This window comes from Belonocnema kinseyi, chromosome 1 (assembly GCF_010883055.1).
Source record: "Belonocnema kinseyi isolate 2016_QV_RU_SX_M_011 chromosome 1, B_treatae_v1, whole genome shotgun sequence".
NCBI classification, from domain to species: Eukaryota; Metazoa; Arthropoda; class Insecta; order Hymenoptera; family Cynipidae; genus Belonocnema; species Belonocnema kinseyi.
Window position 1 is genome coordinate 150,195,789 of NC_046657.1, and position 18,838 is coordinate 150,214,626.

The following is an 18,838-nucleotide window of genomic DNA, read 5'->3' on the forward strand; positions in this document are numbered from 1 at the left end:
CAAAATTGTTAAATTTTCAACAAAAAATATGAATTTTTAATGAAGGAGATTACTTTTATTTAAATGAGATAGTTAAATTTTTAACCACGAATGAATTTCACACAACAAATGTTTAACAAATTGTTCAACACTGAACTAAGTTGTTGAATTTTCAAATAAGAATACTAATTATCTACGAAAAAACATAAATTTTTAACAAATTACATAAATTCTTAACCAAACAGTTAAATTTTCAACTAAAAAAGATATCTTTACATCAATAAATGGAGTAGTTAAATTTGCACAGTTTAAAAAAGTAATTGCCACAAAAAAAAGAATATTGAACTAAAAAAGATAAGTTGACGATAAAAAAATTTAATAGTTCAATTTTTACCCAAGATATTCATGTTCATGCAAAAAGATGATTTTTTTGTCAAAATAAATGATTTTTTAAACAAATAATTAAATTTTTGACCAAGAATATCATCTACCAAAAAAGATCAATAAAAAAAATGTGATGAATTTCCAACAAAAAATTGAATCTTTAACTAAAAAAGATCAATTTAAAATGATAAATGAACTAGTTAAATTTTTAATTAAAAACAAATCATTTAAAAATTTTTTTTTAAATGGCAATAAAATCCAACAGTAAAAGTTTTAGTTAAAAACATTTATTTATACTAAGAAAAAATTGAATTTGCAACAAAACAGTTCAATTTTCAACCAAATTAGTTGCATTTTTACAAAAAAATTAATTTTCTATCAAAAAAGAAATTTTTTTAACAAATTACAAGAATTTTCAAACAAATAGTTAAATTTTCAAAAAATAGATAAATTTTCCAACAAGAAGATTCTTTTTCTACAAAATGGTTTTTTTAATGCGTGGATTTTTAAAGAAATAATTTTATTCTGACCTAAAATATATGAATTTACATTGATAACAGGAAAAGTGAAAATTTCTCCGAAAATTTCAAGCAAAAAGTTGAATTTTCAACCAAATGTTTCTTCTAAGAAAACTCTGTCTTACATTTTTGTTATTAAATAAAAAATTTTCTTTCCATAATCGGCTGTTGCAGACTTAAATAAAATTTCATTAGCTTTAATTTATAAAAAAAGTGAAAATAGGTTGATAAATCGATCAACAGTTAAATTTTCCGGAGTTAAATTGACAACAAAAAAAGGAATAGTTAAATTTTCATGAAAAAAATTAATTTTCAACAAAAAAGATATTTTTACAATAATAAATGGAATATTTTAATTTTCAGTTAAAAAAACTAACTTTCTCCCAAAAAATGAAATTTCAACAAATTAGTAAAATAAAATAATTGTATTTTCAACTAGAAAATGAATTTACATTGTTAACTGGATAGTGACATTTTGAATCGAAAAGTTGTATTTTCAACAAAATCGTTCTTCTAAAAAAATTTTATTTTTTACATTTTTGTTATTGAATACAAAAAATTCTAGAATCGACTATACCAGATTTCAAAAAAATTTTATTAGCTCTAAATTATTAAAAAAAGTAAGTCAGTTGAGAAATCGTTCGACAGTGAATTTTCCAGAGATAAATTGACAATAAAAAAGGAATCATTAAATTTTCATTAAAGAAATAATTAATATTCACCCGAAAAAATGAATTTTTAACAAAATAGTTTAATTTTTAAAGAAATAGTCAAATTTCAACGAAAAAGATTATTTTATATATTCTACCAAGAAGACGAATTTTTTTAAAAATAGTTAAATTTTCTGTTAAAATATATATAAAAGAATTTTCAACTAGGAAACATAAATCGACAATCAAAAATGGAATAGTTAAATTTTCACTTAAATTTAATTTTTTTTAACAAACTAATTTTCAACAAAATAGTTGAATGTTTGACGGAATTAGTTAAATTTTCAAGCAAAAAAATAAATTTTCTACCAATAAAGATACGCTTTATAATCAAATACATGAATTTTCAACCCAATAGTTGAATTATCAACCAAATGGTTCTTGTATAAAAAAAAACATTCCTTTTTTCATTTTTGTTATTAAATACAAACTTTTTTCCAAAATCGACCATAAAAAATTAATGCGGAATTTTATTAGCTTTAATATAAAAAAAGAACGTCTCAATCGATTGAGAAATCACTTCTGAATATCAATTTGTCCAGACACTTTTTTGCCCCACTGTGCGCCGCGCCGACTTGACTGCTGCACCAAGTGGAGGTGGTCCTGCTTGACGCGACGAAGTGGTTTCCGCGGTCCACGCGTCCACGAGTCGAGGAGCACGCAGTCTTCACGCGGAGCGCGTGGTTGGTGTTGCTTATTTTTCCGCGCTCCTTTCGTCCGTCCTTTCGGGTCCGTCCGCCTATCCTTTTTCGGATTTTTATTTTATTTTTCCCCCGGGCGCGCAAAAGAGAGCGAAAATTAATTTTATTTTTGAAGAGTGTGAAGCGGAGGGATTAAATTATCCCCTTTCCCTGTTAACACTGACCACAACTTTGCAAGTAAGTTGAGAAGAATAAAGTATATTTGTTTATTATATTATGAGATCTTCTTTGAGTAGAAAAATATTTTTTGTTTATTAAAATAGAAAATCAATTGTAAGAAAATGGTAATTTTAATTCAAAGTTGGAAGAATGGAATTACTTAAATTAATTTTTTATTTGATAATTTTTGTTTTGTTGAATGTTTTTCTGAAAATGAATTTTCCTAAATGAAAATTCAACTTTTCCATTTTCTGTCAAAAATTAATATTTTTTTATTTAAATATTCACATTTTTTGTTGAAAATTAATCTTTCTCAGTCGAAAATTAATATTTTTCGTTGTAAATAACTAAACTATTTTACTATAAAATTGAACAATTATGTTGAAAATTAGTGTTTTTTCTGATTGGTTGAAAATTAATTTTTTAACTGAAAATTGAACTATTCGATTTTTTGTTAAAAATCAAATTTTTCTAGTGAAAATTCAACTATATTATTGACAGTCGAACTAAAAATTCGGATTAAAAATTAAACTATTTTCTTGAAAATTCATTTTTTTTTAACTGAAACTTTAACTATTAAATTTTTCGAAAAAACGTGCCTTTCTTAGTTGAAAATTGATGTAAATTTTTTAAATTTGATTTTTTTGTACAAAATTAAGATCTTTTCTTTTAAATTTGTCTTTTTAGTTGAAAACTTAACTATTTTGGTTAAAATTCTTCTTTTTTGGTAGGAAATTAATCATCTTTCATCAAAATTCTTAACTTTAGTTGAAATTGAAGTATTATAATGAAAAATTTAACGATTTTGTTAAAAATTAATTTTTTCGAGTGAAAATAATTGTTTTTACTGAAAATTTAAGTATTATATTTTTTATTGTAAATTTTTCTTTTTTAGTTAAAAATTCATCTTTTTCGTTAAAATTTTTTATTTCGGTTGAAGATTAACTTTTTAACAAAAATTTAACTGTTGCAATTTTTATTGTTAAACCTTTTTTACTTGAAGATTAAACTATGTGATCGGGTATCATATTTTTTTAACTGAAAATTTAATTATTTCATTTGTAATCGAAATTAGTATTTCTTAGTTGATAATTCATGTATTTGGTTAAATACTTTTTGTAGAAATTTTTTTGTTGTTTTTGTTTGAAAACAACTATTTTGTTGAAAATTCACATATTTTGTTAAAACTTCGTTTGGTAGAACATTAATCTCCTTGCTTAAAAATTTATCCTTTTTGTTTAAAATTTAACTGGTTTCTTGAAAATTTTGTTCTTGTGAAGATTAGTCTTTTTAAATAAAAATGTAACTTCCTTTTTTTATTATAAATTTTTTTAGTTAAAAATTCAACTAGTTTTACCTAAAAGTTTAATTATTTTGTTAAAATTTCGTATTTTGCGGAACATTTTTTATTTAAACTGAAAATTTAACTATTTCAATTGGGATCGAAATTTGTCTTTCTTAGTTGACAATTAATTTATTTCGTTGATTTTTTTCGTAGAAAATTCATTTTTTTGTTAAAAAAAGCATTTTCTTAAAAATTCTTATTTATCGTTAAAAAATTAATCTTCCTGCTTGAAAATCTAACTATTTGTTGGAAAATTGATGTATTTTGGAAGAAAGTTAATATTCTCGCTTGAAAATTCAACTTTTTGATTAAAATTTAACTGGTTTATTTGGAAAATTTATCTCTTTCTTGGAAATTCGTTTTTTGTTGTTGTGAAAATTAGTTTTTTTAACTTAAAATTTTACTATTCCATTTTTTCTGTCAATTTAACTTTTTTAGTTAAAAATTCTTTTTAACTGAAAATGTAACTATTCCATTTATAATTGTGAATTTATCCTTTTTAATTGAAAATTAAATTTTTTGGTTAAAAATTCAACTATTTGATTGGAAATTCATCTACTTGGGTTCATATTAAACTACTTTGTTACGAAATTCAGTTTTCTGGTAGAAGAGTCTTACGTTTTATTTGAAAATCGTTTAGTTGAAGATTTAACTTTTTTGTTGAAAACTCATTTTCTTTTTTGTAGAAAATTTATCTTTTTGGTTAAAAACCTAACGAATTTGGAGAAATATTAAACTATTTAATAGAAAAAAATTTTTGAGTTAAATAATTTTTCCTACTGAAAATGCATTTTGCAACTAAAAATTTTACTATTATATTTATTAATGGTAGAAAAATCATGAAGTTTGTTGAAAATTTGCCTTTTTTATAGTTAATAATATTCTCGGTTGAACTATTTTGTTTAAAGTTTATTTTCTTGTAAAGATTCATTTCTTTGCTTAAAAATTCGTTTTTTAATCAAAACTATTTTTTTGAACTGAAAATTTATTTTTTCATTTTTTGTTCAAAATTGACCCTTTTTTAGTTGAAAATTCGATTACTTGGTTGAAAGTGGAACTACTTGTTTTTTAGAAAATTCAGTTTTCTGGATTAAGATTATTGATATTTATTTGAAAATCGTTTGCTTGCAAATTTAACTATTTTCTTGGAAATTATTTTTTGGTTGAAAATCAATCTTCTTTCTTGAAAATTAATCTTTTTAGTTGACAATTTAATTACTAATTTTGTGACAAATTTAACTATTTTGTTGAAAATCATTGTTTTTTTTGTTGTGAAAATGATTTTCTTTACTGAGTATTGTACAGTTTCATTTTTATTGTCAATTTATTCTTTTTAGTTGAAAATTCTCTTCTTGACTGAAAATTTAACTATTCCATTTATAAATGTAAATTTATCTTTTTTTTTTTTAATACATTCTTGGTTGAAAATTTAACTACTTGGTTTAAAGTTAAAATGCTTTTTAAATTGGGTTTTTGCAAAAATTCATCTCTTTAGTTGCAAATTTAACTGTTTTGTTGAAAATTCAACAATTTATTTAAAAAATTGTTTGTTTGAAAAATCGTTTTTTTTCGCATAAAAATAAACTTTATAAACTGTAAATTTACCTATTTCATTTTTAGTGAAAATTTATCTTTCTTAGTTGAAAAATATTATGTTTGGAATTGCGGTTCTTTTGTAGTAGAAAAATGAGATTTTTACTTTAAAATTCATCTCTTTGGTTGAAAACTTAACTGTTTTGTTGAAAATTCATGTATTTTGTTAAAAAATCCTTTTTTCATAGAAAATGATTATTTTGGCTTGAAAAATCAATTATATGTACCTAATATGAAATTTATTTATTTTGGTAGAAAATAAATCTTCTTGCTTGAATATTAATAGTTTTTATTTAAAACGTATACATTTGATGAAAAACTATTTTGTCGAAATTACATTTTTTCGGGGCAAATTAATTTTTTCAATCTGAAAATTTTATTATTCCATTTTTTATTGTTAATTTATCTTTTATAGTTGAAAATTCTTTTCTGCTTTAGAACATCATTTTATTCCATTTTTTATGGTCAATTTATCTTTATTAGTTGAAAGTTCTTTTGTGTTTTGTTGAAACTTAGATTATTTCATTTTTTCATGTCAATTTATCATTTTTAGTTATACATTCTTTTTCTAGTTAAAAATTACCTTTTTCAATGAATCACTCAACTACTCAATTTATTATTTTAAATATATATTTTTTAGTTGAAAATTCTTTTTTGATAAAAAATTAATATTTGAGTGTGACAATTCAACTATTTGGTGGAAAATTCATGTATCTTGGTAGAAAATTAATCTTCTTGCTTGAATATTACTCGCTTTGGCTTAAAATTTAATTAATTTGGTGGAAAAATTTACTATTATGTTGAAAATTAACTTATTTATTTGTCAAAATAATTTTTTAAACTGAAAATGAATTTTTTTTCAATTGTTATTTCGTTTTGTTTGGAATTAGTTTATTCCATTTTTGATTGTCAATTTATCTTTTTTAGTTTAAAATTATTTTTTCATGATGAAAATTCAACACACTTAGTTGCAAATTAATGTTTTGTTTAAGTCTTCTTTTCCTGTAGAAAATTAGTTTTCTCCATTAAAAGTTTAACGATTCAATTAAAAATTAATCTATTTTCTTGAAAATTCAAAAAAAATTTTTAAAATCAATCCTTTTTTATTGTCGATTTATCGTTTTTATTTAAAACTTCGTTTTCTTGTTTTGTTGGGAATTATTTTATTCCATTTTTTAATTGTCAATTTATATTTTTTAGTTGAAAATTCATTTTTTTGTTTTTTAAAAGTATTTTTTTTTAACTTTATTATTATTATTATTATATATTTTTTGATGTTATGGGTGCATGGTTAGTGGGTAAAATCATCAGACCAGCAATCTGAAAGACCTGGGTTCGGTTCCCAGCGGAGGTAGAGAACATTTTTTCGCAACTAAGAAGTTAAAAATCAATATTAAATTTTTTTATCAGTATACAAAAGACACTTAACATCAATTTATTTAATAAATTTATCTGGTTGGCAACCATAAATAAAAAGAATCTGACCATAATTATCAAATTTTCATATTTAATACGAATGCTTCCTCGGTAATGACTTCTATCTGACTTGGATAACTGCTCCCAGCGCGTCGTTAAAGCGTCGGGTATTCGCATTATGTACCAAGTAATCGTGTCGGATAAGCGCGATATATTTCTGGACCCCATTCCACCCACCCAGTGTATATTTTGTCCCCCTGAGGTACACTCGTTCGGTGCTATCTCGGGCTAACTTTCAAAGGCATTTCTTTTTCAAAAAATTTCTAAGGGCTATTTGTTTCCACTGCCGAGTGGTTATTTCAAGATACCTAAGAATAAAGTTTGCTTACTACTGATCCAATAGTTTTCGGAGAACCAAGAAAAAAATCTACCTCGGCCCGGATTTGAACCTGGAACACCACTATGCATGAGGGGAACGTTAACCAGTTATAACACTAGGACCACAACAGATCGGAATAAGTAGCAAAAGGAAAGGATCTGTTAAGGTCCTGATGACGTAATTAGATAACACTCCACTCATGTATAATGTTAGTGGCGTTCTTGGTTCAAATCCGGGCTAAGGTATATTTTTTTTCTTGTTTTTCCAAAAACAATCGGACCAGAAATAGGAAAAATTCCAGATTTGTCCGCTTATTCGAAGAAATGTAGATAATAAAAGTTATTAACTTGTAATCCAGAGTTTTGTTGAAAATTTGTATATTTTTGTACAAAATTTAAATACATTGTTTAAAAAATGTCTTTTTTGGTCGAGAATTAATCTTCTTGCTCGAATATTCATCTACTTGAATGCAATTGAATTCTGTTGATGAAAACTTAGATTAGTTTGTTAAAAATCTTTGTTTTTTTTGTTCAATTTATTTTTGTAAATTAATATTTTTTAGTTGTAAAATTAATTTTTTGTTGGGATTGAAAATTAATTTTTTAAAGTGAAAATTTTACTGTTTCATTTTTCATAATAAATTTTTGTTTTTATTCGCAAATTCAACTGTTTGGTTGAAACTTTATGAATTTGTTTAAAAATTGTATAGAAAATTAATCTTATTGATTGAAAATTGAACTATTTGGTTGAAAGTGGAACAATTTTGTTAAAAATTGATTTTTTTACTTAAATGCATTACTTTAGTTAAAGTTTCATCTCTTTGTTTGAAAATTTAACTGTTTTGTTGAAAATTAATTTTCTTAAAATTGAAAATGTTACTATTTTATTTTTTAAATAGAAATTTATCTTTTTTATTACTTAAAAATTCTTATTTTTTGGTAGAAAATAATTTTCTTGGTTAAAAATGAACGTTTTTGTTTTAAAATTAAACAATTTGGTTAAAAATACATCTTTTTGGTCGAAAATTTAACTATTTTTAAGAAAAATTTAACTGTTTTGTTGAAAATTCGTTTCATTGGTAACAATGAATTTTTTTTTAAACTGGAAAAGGAATTCAAATTTTTTTGGTAACTTTATATTTTTTAGCTGAAAGTTCATATTTTTGATACAAATTTTGTTGTAGTTGGAAATTAATTTGTCTAAACTAAGAATTTAAGTAATTTATTTATAATTATAAATTTTTGTTTTTATCTGAAGTTTCAACTATTCGGTTAAAACTTCATGTATTTTGTTAGAAATTTGTCCTTTTTGTAGAAAATTAATCGAATTGGTTGAAAGTTGAACTACTTTGTTAAAAATGGATTTTTGACTGTGTATGCATAATTTTAGTTGAAAACTATTTTTTTTCGTAAAAAATTAATTTTATTAATTAAAAATGAAACTATTCCATTTGTTTATGAAAATGAATCTTTTTTTTGTTGAAAATTCAACTATAATTGTTAAAAATTCATATTCTTATCGGTAAAAAATTAGCATTAATTGTTAAAAAATTCATTTTTTGGTTAAAAATTAAATAACTAGTGAAGCAGTGTTCACCTTGGTTGAATAGTCAACTATTTTTTTAAAATTCATCATATTGTTAAAATATAACTAATTTGATAAAAATATTAACCGCTGTGTTAAAAACTATTTTTTGTTGTTTTCTTGAAAATTAATTTTTTTATCTGGAAAGATAACTATTCTGTTTTTTTTTTAAATTGATATTTTCTTAGTTAAATTTAGTCAAAATTTAACTGTTTGTAGCAAAAATGCTTTTTTTGTAAAGAATTAAATTGTTAATTTAAAAATTCAACTATTTCTTTTGTGGTTGAAAATTTAAATTCTGTAGTTAAAAATTTAAGTAGTTTGTAGAAAATTCATCTATTTGTCTAAAGAAACGTCTTTTTTGGTAGAAAATTGATTTTCTTGCTTGAAAAAAAAATTTTTTTTATTGTGTGCAATTCAACTACTTGCTTGGAAGTTAAACTACTTGATTGAAAATTATTATTTTTTTTTGCTTGTGATGTTTCATGTTAGTTAAAAATTGAATTTTTAACTAAAAATATAATTTGTTATGTTTGGTTGAAAATTGATATTTTTTAATTCAGTGAAAAATCAACTACTCGGTCCAAAATTTATGTGTTTCGTTGAAAATTAAGTTATTTTTGTTTTACGTCATTTTTTGTTTGATTACTTATCATTTCAGATGAAAATTCTATTTGGATAAAAATTTAAATATGAGTTTAAAAAATCGTTCTTTTTGATAATATATAAATTTTTAAGTGAAAAAATAACTATTTTGTTGAATATTTATGTTTTCTTAGTTGAAAATCTATTGTTTATATTAAAATTCAATTATTTCAGTTGAAGATTCGTGAATTTAGTTGAAAATTTATATAGTTTGTTGAAAATGCGTCTTTTTGCTTAAAAATTTCATGTTTAGGGTTGAAAGTTCAACTATTTAGTTATGATTTGATCAAGTGAGTAACTATCTAATGATTCTATCTAGTGATTCTGTCTAATATGAATATCTATTTAGTGAGTCTATCTTCCTAAAGATTTGATCTAGAGAGTCTGTCTAGTGAGTATAAATATATAGTGAGTCTTTCTATCTAGTGAGTCTATCTATCTGATGATTTTGTCTAGTGAGTGTCTAGTGGATCTACATGTCTAGTGAGCCTATCTATATAGCGAATCTGTCTATCTGATGACGTTATCCTAGTGAGTCTATCTATCTGATGATTATATCTATCGAGTCTGTCTAGTGAGCCCACCTGTCTAGTGATTCTATATTATTGATGATTTTTTCTAGTGAGTCTATCTTTCTGATGATTTCATCTAGTGAGTCTCTCTAGTGGACCTACATGTCTAGCGAGCCTGTCTATCTATCTTATGATGTTATCTTCAGATTCTATGCATCTGATGATATTATCTAGTGAGTCTCATCTATTTGACGATTTTATCTAGTGAGTCTGTCTTGTGGGTCTACATGTCTAGTGAGCCTATCTATCTAGCGAGTCTATCTATCTAATGATGTTATCTAGTGGACCTATCTATCTGATGATAATATCTCTTGAGTCTATCTATTTTATGATTTTGTCTAGTGAGTCTGTCTAGTGAGTCTATTTATCTGACGATATTATTATGTAGTGAGTCTGTCTAGTGAATCTATATTTTTGATGATTTTATCCAATGAGGCTGTCTTGTGAGTCCACCTGTCTAGTGAGTCTATCTATCTGATGATGCTTTCTAGTGAGCCTCTCTATCTGATGATATTATCTAGTGAGCCTGCCTAGTGATTCTATCTATTTGATGATTTTATCTAGTGTGTCTGTCTAGTGAATCTATCTACCCGATGATATTATCTAGTGAGTCTGTCTTGTGAGTCGACCTTTATAGTGAGTCTGCCTGTCCAGTGAATCTATCTATCTGATGATGTTTTCTAGTGAGTCTATCTATCTGATGATATTATCTAGTGAGAATGTCTAGTGATTCTATCTATTTGATGATTTTATCTAGTGAGTCTGTCTAGTGAATCTATCTATCCGATGATATTATCTAGTGAGCCTGTCTACTGAGTCTACATGTCTAGTGAGTTTATCTATCTAGTGAGTCTATCTATCTGATGATTTTATCCAGCGAGTCTGTCTAGTGTCTCTACCTGCCTACTGAGTCTATCTATCGGATGATTTTATCTAGTGAGTCTGTCTAGTAAGTATACCTGTCTAGTGAGCCTATCTATCTGGCAAGCCTATCTGTCTGATGATTTTATTTAGTGATTTTATCTATCTAGTAAATCTACATTGTGACTATCTATCTAGTGAGTCTATCTAGTGATTATACTTATCTAGTGAGTCTATCTAGTAGGTCTATCTAGAGAGTCTATCTAGTGAGTCTGTCTCGTAAGTATATCTATAAAATAAAAATTAAACTGAACGAATTACTTCACGGTGGTCGCTTCCTGTGAATTAAATGATTTGTATAGAACCAATAAATTCAAGACGCTTCGGTAAATGAAAAGTATATCATGAAATTTTAATTATTAATTTAATATACTCGTAATTTTTTTTATATTTCTTGGATTAAGCGTGCTGACCTAATTACTTCTGAGGGCCTGCTTGAAATAGAAAATCTACGTGGGAATCGTGGTGATCGATTGTACGTAAATGGGTTCATAATAATTCTTGAGGACAGTTATTTTTGACACATTCCAGCATACGAATACGATTACGTGTCGCGCGAATCAGTTTTGGGATGACCTTGCAACATGAAAGACTTTTTAAGACATTCGGTTGAGCGTCAGAAGACTAGAATATGTATTCGACTTTATGGAGTTTATATTCGTCAGTCGAGACGAAATGATCCAATTAAAGCGATTATTGAAAAAGGGCACCTTTTCCAGTAATTATGTAAATCGACTCAGGCACATGCTTTATTAAAAAATATAGCTATGCGCGCGTGCACCTGCACGGATTTCTTTTGTATTAAAAATGTGAATAAACAATGTGCCCATAACTGTATTATGGGCCCCTTTTCCAGTAATAGTTTAAAGCGACTCAGGCATATATTGTATCAATAAATATAGCTTCACGCGCCTGCATCTTCCTGAAATTTTATTTCTTATAATAAAACAAATAAACGGACAAATTTTCCCATAAGCCTATTATGGGACCCTTTTCCAGTAATGGTTCAAATCGACACATTTTTTAATAATATTATTATCATGGGTGCCTTTTCCAGCAAATGGTTTTAATCCATTCAAAACATATTAAAAATATACATATTTTCAACATTTTGGAAACTATTACATTTTTGGTTGGATATTAAACTTTTTTAGTTGAAAATTCTCGGTTGAAAATTTATATTTTCGGTTTGAAAATAAAGTATTTTGTTAAAAACATATCCGTTTTGTACAAAATTTAGGAGTTGTGAAACGGTCGTTTTGTTGGTTGAAACTTCAATTATTTTGTAGAAATTTTTTTTTGTATTACATATGTTTGTCTGTGAACAATGCAGCTCTTTCGTTTTTGGTTAAAAATTGATCTTTTTAAGTTGAAAATTCGCTTTTTTTTCGTGGTTGATAAAAATGTAATTTTTAAATTGAAAATCGAATTGTTTCATTTTTGGTTTAAAGTTTGTTTTTTTTGAAGTTAAAAATGCAACTTATTTAATAGAAAATTAAACAATCTGGTTGATGATTCACTTTTTTTTTAATTCACATATTTAGTTGAAAATTAGTTTTTTTTATAAAAAATTAATTTTTTCAGTTAAATTTATAACTATTCCATGTTTGATTGAAATTTGATTCCTTTAGTTGAAAATTCAAGTATTATATATTTGTTCTTTTTTTTTTGTTTAAAATTGATATTTTGTAGTTCAAAATCCGTTTTTAGGTCAAATAAATTTTTTAAATCGTGCACCAACTCTGCTGTTTTTTCTATTATCAAAAATGTAAACAAAAAAATGTGCCCATAAGTTTCAATTTTTGGTTAAAAATTGATCTTTTTTAGTTAAAAATTCGTTTTTTTTTGTTGTTGTGAAAATTAAATTTTTTAAATTGAAAATGTAACTGTTCCATTTTTTGTTAAAAGTTTTTTTTTTAAGTTAAAAATTTAACTTCTTTGGTAGAAAATTCAATGATTTGGTTGACATTTCATTTTTATTTTAAATTCATGTATTCAGTGAAAATTCGTTTTTTTTTTAAATATTTTTTTCAGTTAAAAATGTAACTATTCCTTTTTTGATTAAAATTTTATTTTTTTTAGTTGAAAATCCAATTACTTGTTTTTAATTCATGTACTTTCTTATAAACTCTTTTTTTCGGTATAAAATTAATTTGCTCGGTTGAAAATTGACTTTCTTGGCTTCAAAATCGAGTATATCGTTAAAAATGATATCTTTTGTAGCAAATAAAAAAATGTTGTAACTTTGTTTTGGTTTGAAAATAATCTTTTGTAGTTCAAAATTCGTTTTTTGGTAAAAAATCAATTTTTCAAATCATGCACCACCCTGGATGTTTTTCCTTTTGTTAAAAATGTAAACAGGGAAATGTGTCCATAAGTGTATTATGGGCCCCTTTTCCAGTAATGGTTTGAAGCCACTCAGGAATATATTTTATCAAAAAATATCGCTTCGCGCACTTGCACCTTCTTGTATTTTTATTTCTTACACTAAAAGAAAAAAATAAGCAGAAAAATGTGCCCATAAGCCTATTATGGGCTCCTTTTCGAGTAAGGTTTCAAATCGTCTCAGTTATATAGTTTGTTAATAAATAAAGTTTTACCCACGTGCATTTCCCTGGATTTTTATTTCCTATATTAAAAAATAAGAAGTAGAAACATGTACCCATAAGCCTGTTATGGCCCCCTTTTTCAGTAATGGTTTAAATCGACTCAGACACATTTTTTATTAATATTATTATGGGCCCCTTTTCCAGCAAATGGTTTTAATCGATTCACACCATATTAAAAATATAAACAATTTGAAAATCCTTATAACTATTCCATTTTTGTTTCAAAATTCAAGTAATTGTTTAAAAATTCATGTATTTTGTACAAAATTCGTGTTTTTTTGGAACTATCTTAAATCAACTGAGGCACATATTTTATTATCAAATATAAGTTCTCACTGCCGCACCTCCCTGGATTTTTATTTCTTATATTAAAAAAATTAAAAGTAGGAAAATGTGCTTATAATCCTATTATGGGTCCCTTTTCCAGTAATAATTTAAATCGACTCAGGCATATATTTTAAATATAAATATAGTTATGCGCGCGTAAATCTCGATGGGCTTTTATTTTTTATATAAAAAAAAGTAAGAAAATGTTCCCATAAGCCTATTATGGGCCCCTTTTCCAGTAATGGTTTAAGTCGACTCAGACACATTTTCTAATATTATTATAATGGGCCTCTTTTCCAGCAAATGGTTTTCATCGATTCAGATCATATTAAAAAGATAAACAATTAAAAAATTCTTGTAACTATTCTATTGGCTGATTAAAAATTAATCTATTTTGTAAAAGGTTTAAGAGTTTTGTGAAACAGTCATTTTGTTGGTTGAAAATTTGTTTTTTTGATAAAAATTTATTTTCTTATTAAAAAAGCAACTTTTCCATTTTTGGTTAAAAATTGATATTTTTTATTTAAAAAATCGTCTTTTTTGTAAAAAGTGATTTTTTTCAATTGAAAACGTAGCTTTTCCATTTTTGGTTGAAAGTTTGTCTTTTTAAATTGAAAATGCTACTTAAATTTGTAAAACATTGAACTATTTGGTTGACAATTAACTTTTTTTTTAATTCCTGTATTTAGTTGAAAACTCGTTTTTTGTGGTTGTAAAAAAGTTGTTTTTTTTTCAGTTAAAAATGTTGCTATTCCATTTTTGATTAAAGCTCGATCTTTTTCAGATAAAAATTCAAGTAATTGTTTCTAAATACATCTACTTTGTTAAAAAGTCGTTTTTTCAGTAGAAAATTATTCTTCTTGGTTGAAACTTATATTTTTGGTTTAAAAATTAAGTATTTAGTTAAAAATGAATCTCTTTTGTGGAAAACTTAACAGTTTAGTGAAAAAGTCCTTTTTTCAGTTTTAAATTGATATTTTGTAGTTCAAAACTCGTTTTTTTTTGTCAAAAATCAAACTCATGTACTTTGTTAAAAAGTAGTTTTTTCTGTATAAAATTAATATTCGCGTTTGAAAATTTACATTTTTGGTTCAAAAATCAATTATTAGGTTAAAAATTAATCTATTTTGTTTAAAATCTAACAGTTTTGTGAAAAAATCCTTTTTTTGGTAAAAAATTAATCTTTTGTAGTTTAAAGTTCGTCTTTTTCCGGTAAAAAATTAATTTTTTAATTGAAAATGTGATTATTAAATTTTTTGTTGAAAATTCGTGTTTGGTTAACAATTCAGTTACTTGAAAAAAATTGAAAATTTTTGTGAAAGTAATTTTTTTTAGTTAACGATTCAACTTCTTTCTTAAAAATGCATTTTTTGGTTGGAGGTCATAATTATAGTTGAAAATTTATCTTTTTAAAACAATTTGACTACTTTGTTGAAAATTCGTATTCTTTGGTAAATAAAATAATTTTTTTTTTTAATTCACCTCCTTGGTTGAAAATGTATGTATTTTGTCACAAATTCGTATTTTGCAGTAGAAAATTAAGCTTCTCGGTTGAAAATTGATGTTTTCGGTTAAAAGTTTAATTATGCGGTTAAAAAATAATCTGCTTTAGGGAAAATTCAACAATTTGGTTGACAATGACCTTCTTTGGTTAATAATAAATCTATTTTGTAGAAAAATCAATAATTTTGTTGAAAAGTCATTTTTTATTGAAGATTAGCTATTTTAAATAAAAATTCGTTTATTTCTTTGAAAATTAATTTTTAACTTAAAATTTCAATATTCCTCTTTTAGTAAAATGTTAATCTTCGTCAGTTGAAAATTTGTGCATTTTGTTGAAAATTTGTCTTTTTCAGTAGAAATTTAATCATCTTGGTTAAAAATTAAAATTTTTGGTCAAATGTTAAAAATAATCCGCTGTAATCTACCTCCATTGGATAAAATCTTCAGGAGTTCCTTCCTTCTCGCGATTATGTTTTAAAATTTTTTTAAATTTTCTTAAATCTCGCATTTTTATGTATTGAGTGTCGTTGAACCTTTTTTCAGTTTAGTTCAAGAATGTACATTTGTTATAATTAAGAGTTGAAAGGCTCTTATCTCTCGCGCCCTTTACTCTTATATAAAAAAAGGCTTTTTTGAATTTCGCCAACGCTTCATCTTTCATATGAAAGTAGTCGCGTCGCTTGACTACTTTCCTGCTTCGATCCCCCAAACTCATATGAAAGCTGCTTTGTAGACAAGAGCAATCCTTAACAGAAGCTTCAAAGTCGATAACGTCTTCTTTTTCGCACGTAGGGGCAGAAACCTCTCAAGGGCGTTTTTATGGGCTTTCAATATAGACGTCCTGATGAAGAAACTATACAATTGAGTTTTTAAAAAGAAAATGGCCATTAGGAACCGCTTATAAACTACGTTAAGGGGTCATCCGCAAACTACTTCAGGGGTCGACCATTAACTTCGTTTGAAGCTGAACATAAACTACGTCTCGTGTTAACCATAAACTACTTCTGGGTCGCCCATAAGCTACGTCAACTTTTGCCCATAAACCACGTTAGGGGCCGTCCATAAAATACGTGAGGGGTCGTGCGTAATATATTTTAGGGGTCGACCATTAACTACGTTTGGATCTAACAATAAACTACATCTTAAGTCGACCATAAACTACGTCTGGGGTCGTCCGTACAAAACATCAGGGGCCGTCCATAAAATACATTATGGGTTGACCATAAAATAGGTCAGGGGCCTTTCGTAAAAGACGTTAGGGGTCGATCATTTACTTCGCCCGAAGCCGACCATAAACTACGCCTGGGGTCGATCATAAATCACGTCAGGGGTCGCCCATAGGCTACGTTAGGAGCTGTCTATAAAAAACGTTAGGGGCCGTCCATTCTTTCAGAACAGGGAAGAAAGGCTGATTCGTAACAAAAATGAGGTAATAATAGAGGAATAAAATATTTAAAATAAAATTTGTTCATGCAGTATGGAACACTTCAGAATTCTGAGATTTTCTATCAAAGAGATGAATTTTCAACCTACGAAGATAATTTTTTACCAAATAGTTGAGTTTTTAACCAAAAATTAAAATTTTAAAAAATTTTGATTTTCAGTCAAATATTTGAATTTTCTACTTAATTGTTGAATTTTTGAGCAAAACATAAAGACTTTAGACCAATAGTTTATTTTTAACAAAAAAAAAAAAAGATTAGGGGTCGGCCATAAGCTACGTGAGGGGACGTCCAATAAACTACGTCATTGGCCGTCCACAAACTACGTCAAGGAGATCAAAGAGCTAAACCAAGTAATTAATCATTTAAGAAAGTAGATCAAGTTTTAATGAACTAACTGAATCTTTAATCTAAAAAGATGATTTTTCAACCAAGACAACTAATTTTTTACCAAAACACGAATTTTCTACTAAGAAGATTAATCTTTATTTATAAAGATCTATTATATATTTATATTAATATTTATATTATATTTATATTATATATTTATCTTTATAATTAAGCTTCATCAAAAAAGGCAAAATTTAAACCGGGTTGCTGAATTTTAAAGCTAAATATGATTTTTCAAGAAAATAGTTCATTTTTTACCAAATAGTTACATTTTCGAATAAATGGATTCACTTTTAACAAAATAGACGAATTTTCTATCAAAATAGTTTATTTTTTAACTAAACATATGAATTTTTAGCCAAAAAGTGACTTATCAACCAAATAGTTTAATTTTCTACTAAATTGTTGAATTATCAAGCAAAAAGACAAATTTTCTTCGAAGTAGTTGAATTTTTAATCCGAAAATAGGAAACTCAAAGAAAAAAATAATTTATTTAGTAAATTATTTGATTCGAGAATAAGAGAATTCGTAATCTTAAATAAAAAAATTAATTTTGTTTACAAAGTTCATATTTTTTAAACCATATAATTCATTTTTAAGCACAACAGGTCAATTTGTAACCAAACAAGTACATTTTTATTCAAAATCATGAATTTTCCACCTAGAATCAACTACGTCAGGGATCGTCCATAAACTACGTCATTGGTCGTGCACAAACTACGTCAAGGGCAGCCCGTAAAACACGTTAGGGATAGTTCATAAAAGACGTGAGTTGTCGCCCACAAACTACGTTAGGGGCAGTCCATAAAATACGTGAGTGGTCGTCCATAAAATAGGTTAGGTGTAGTCCGTAAAATACGTTAGAGGTAGTCCGTAAAATACGTGAGTTGGCTCCCACAAACTACGTTATGGGTAGTACGTGAAATACGTGAGGGGTCGTCCACAAAATACGTTAGGTGTAGTCCGTAAAATATGTTAGAGGCAGTCCGTAATATACGTGAGTGGTAGTCCGTAAAATACGTGAATGGTCGTGCACAAGCTACGTTAGGGGTAGTCCGTAAAATACGTGAGTGGTCGTCCACAAAATATGTTAGGTGTAGTCCGTAAAATATGTTAGAGGTAATCAGTGAAATACGTGAGTGGTCTTCCACAAACTACGTTAGGGGTAGTGCGTAAATACATGAGGGGTCGTTCACAAAATACGTTAGGTGTAGTCCGTAAAATACATTGGAGGTTGTGCGTAAACTACGTGAGTCGTAGTCCGTAAACTACGTGAGTGGTCATCCATAAACCACGTTAGGGGTAGTCCGTAAAATACGTGAGGGGTCGCCCATAAACTATGTTAGTGGTTGACCACAAACTACATTAGAGGTGGACCTCAAACGATATTAGGGGCCGGTTTCAAACTACATCAGGGGTCGACCACATACTAGGTAGAGTCGTTTATAGACTGCGTCAGAGGGCGTTATTAACGAAAATTCTTTTTATTTATAGTTAGAACTTAATTTTTATTACTGAAAATTTTACTATTCTTTTTTTTGTTGTCAAATTAATCTTTTTAAGGGCATGCGACACAGTGGAATTCCTACATTACCAACCTCTTTTTTCTATTGAACAACATTTTTTTTTGAACCATAGAACTTTTTTTGTAAATCAAATA

At 26.4% G+C, this 18,838-nt stretch overlaps 1 protein-coding gene across 3 annotated transcripts in view; it reads left to right on the plus strand.

The window, feature by feature from the left end:
- Nucleotides 1-2,166: 2,166 nt before the first annotated feature.
- LOC117171116 (carboxypeptidase M) overlaps nucleotides 2,167-18,838 on the plus strand; it is a 98,271-nt gene continuing 81,599 nt past the window's right edge. For all 3 annotated transcript variants that reach the window (XR_004466846.1, XR_004466847.1, XM_033358171.1), the window contains exon 1: nucleotides 2,167-2,469. The gene's annotated coding sequence lies outside the window, so the exon portion shown is untranslated. The remainder of the gene's footprint in view (nucleotides 2,470-18,838) is intronic.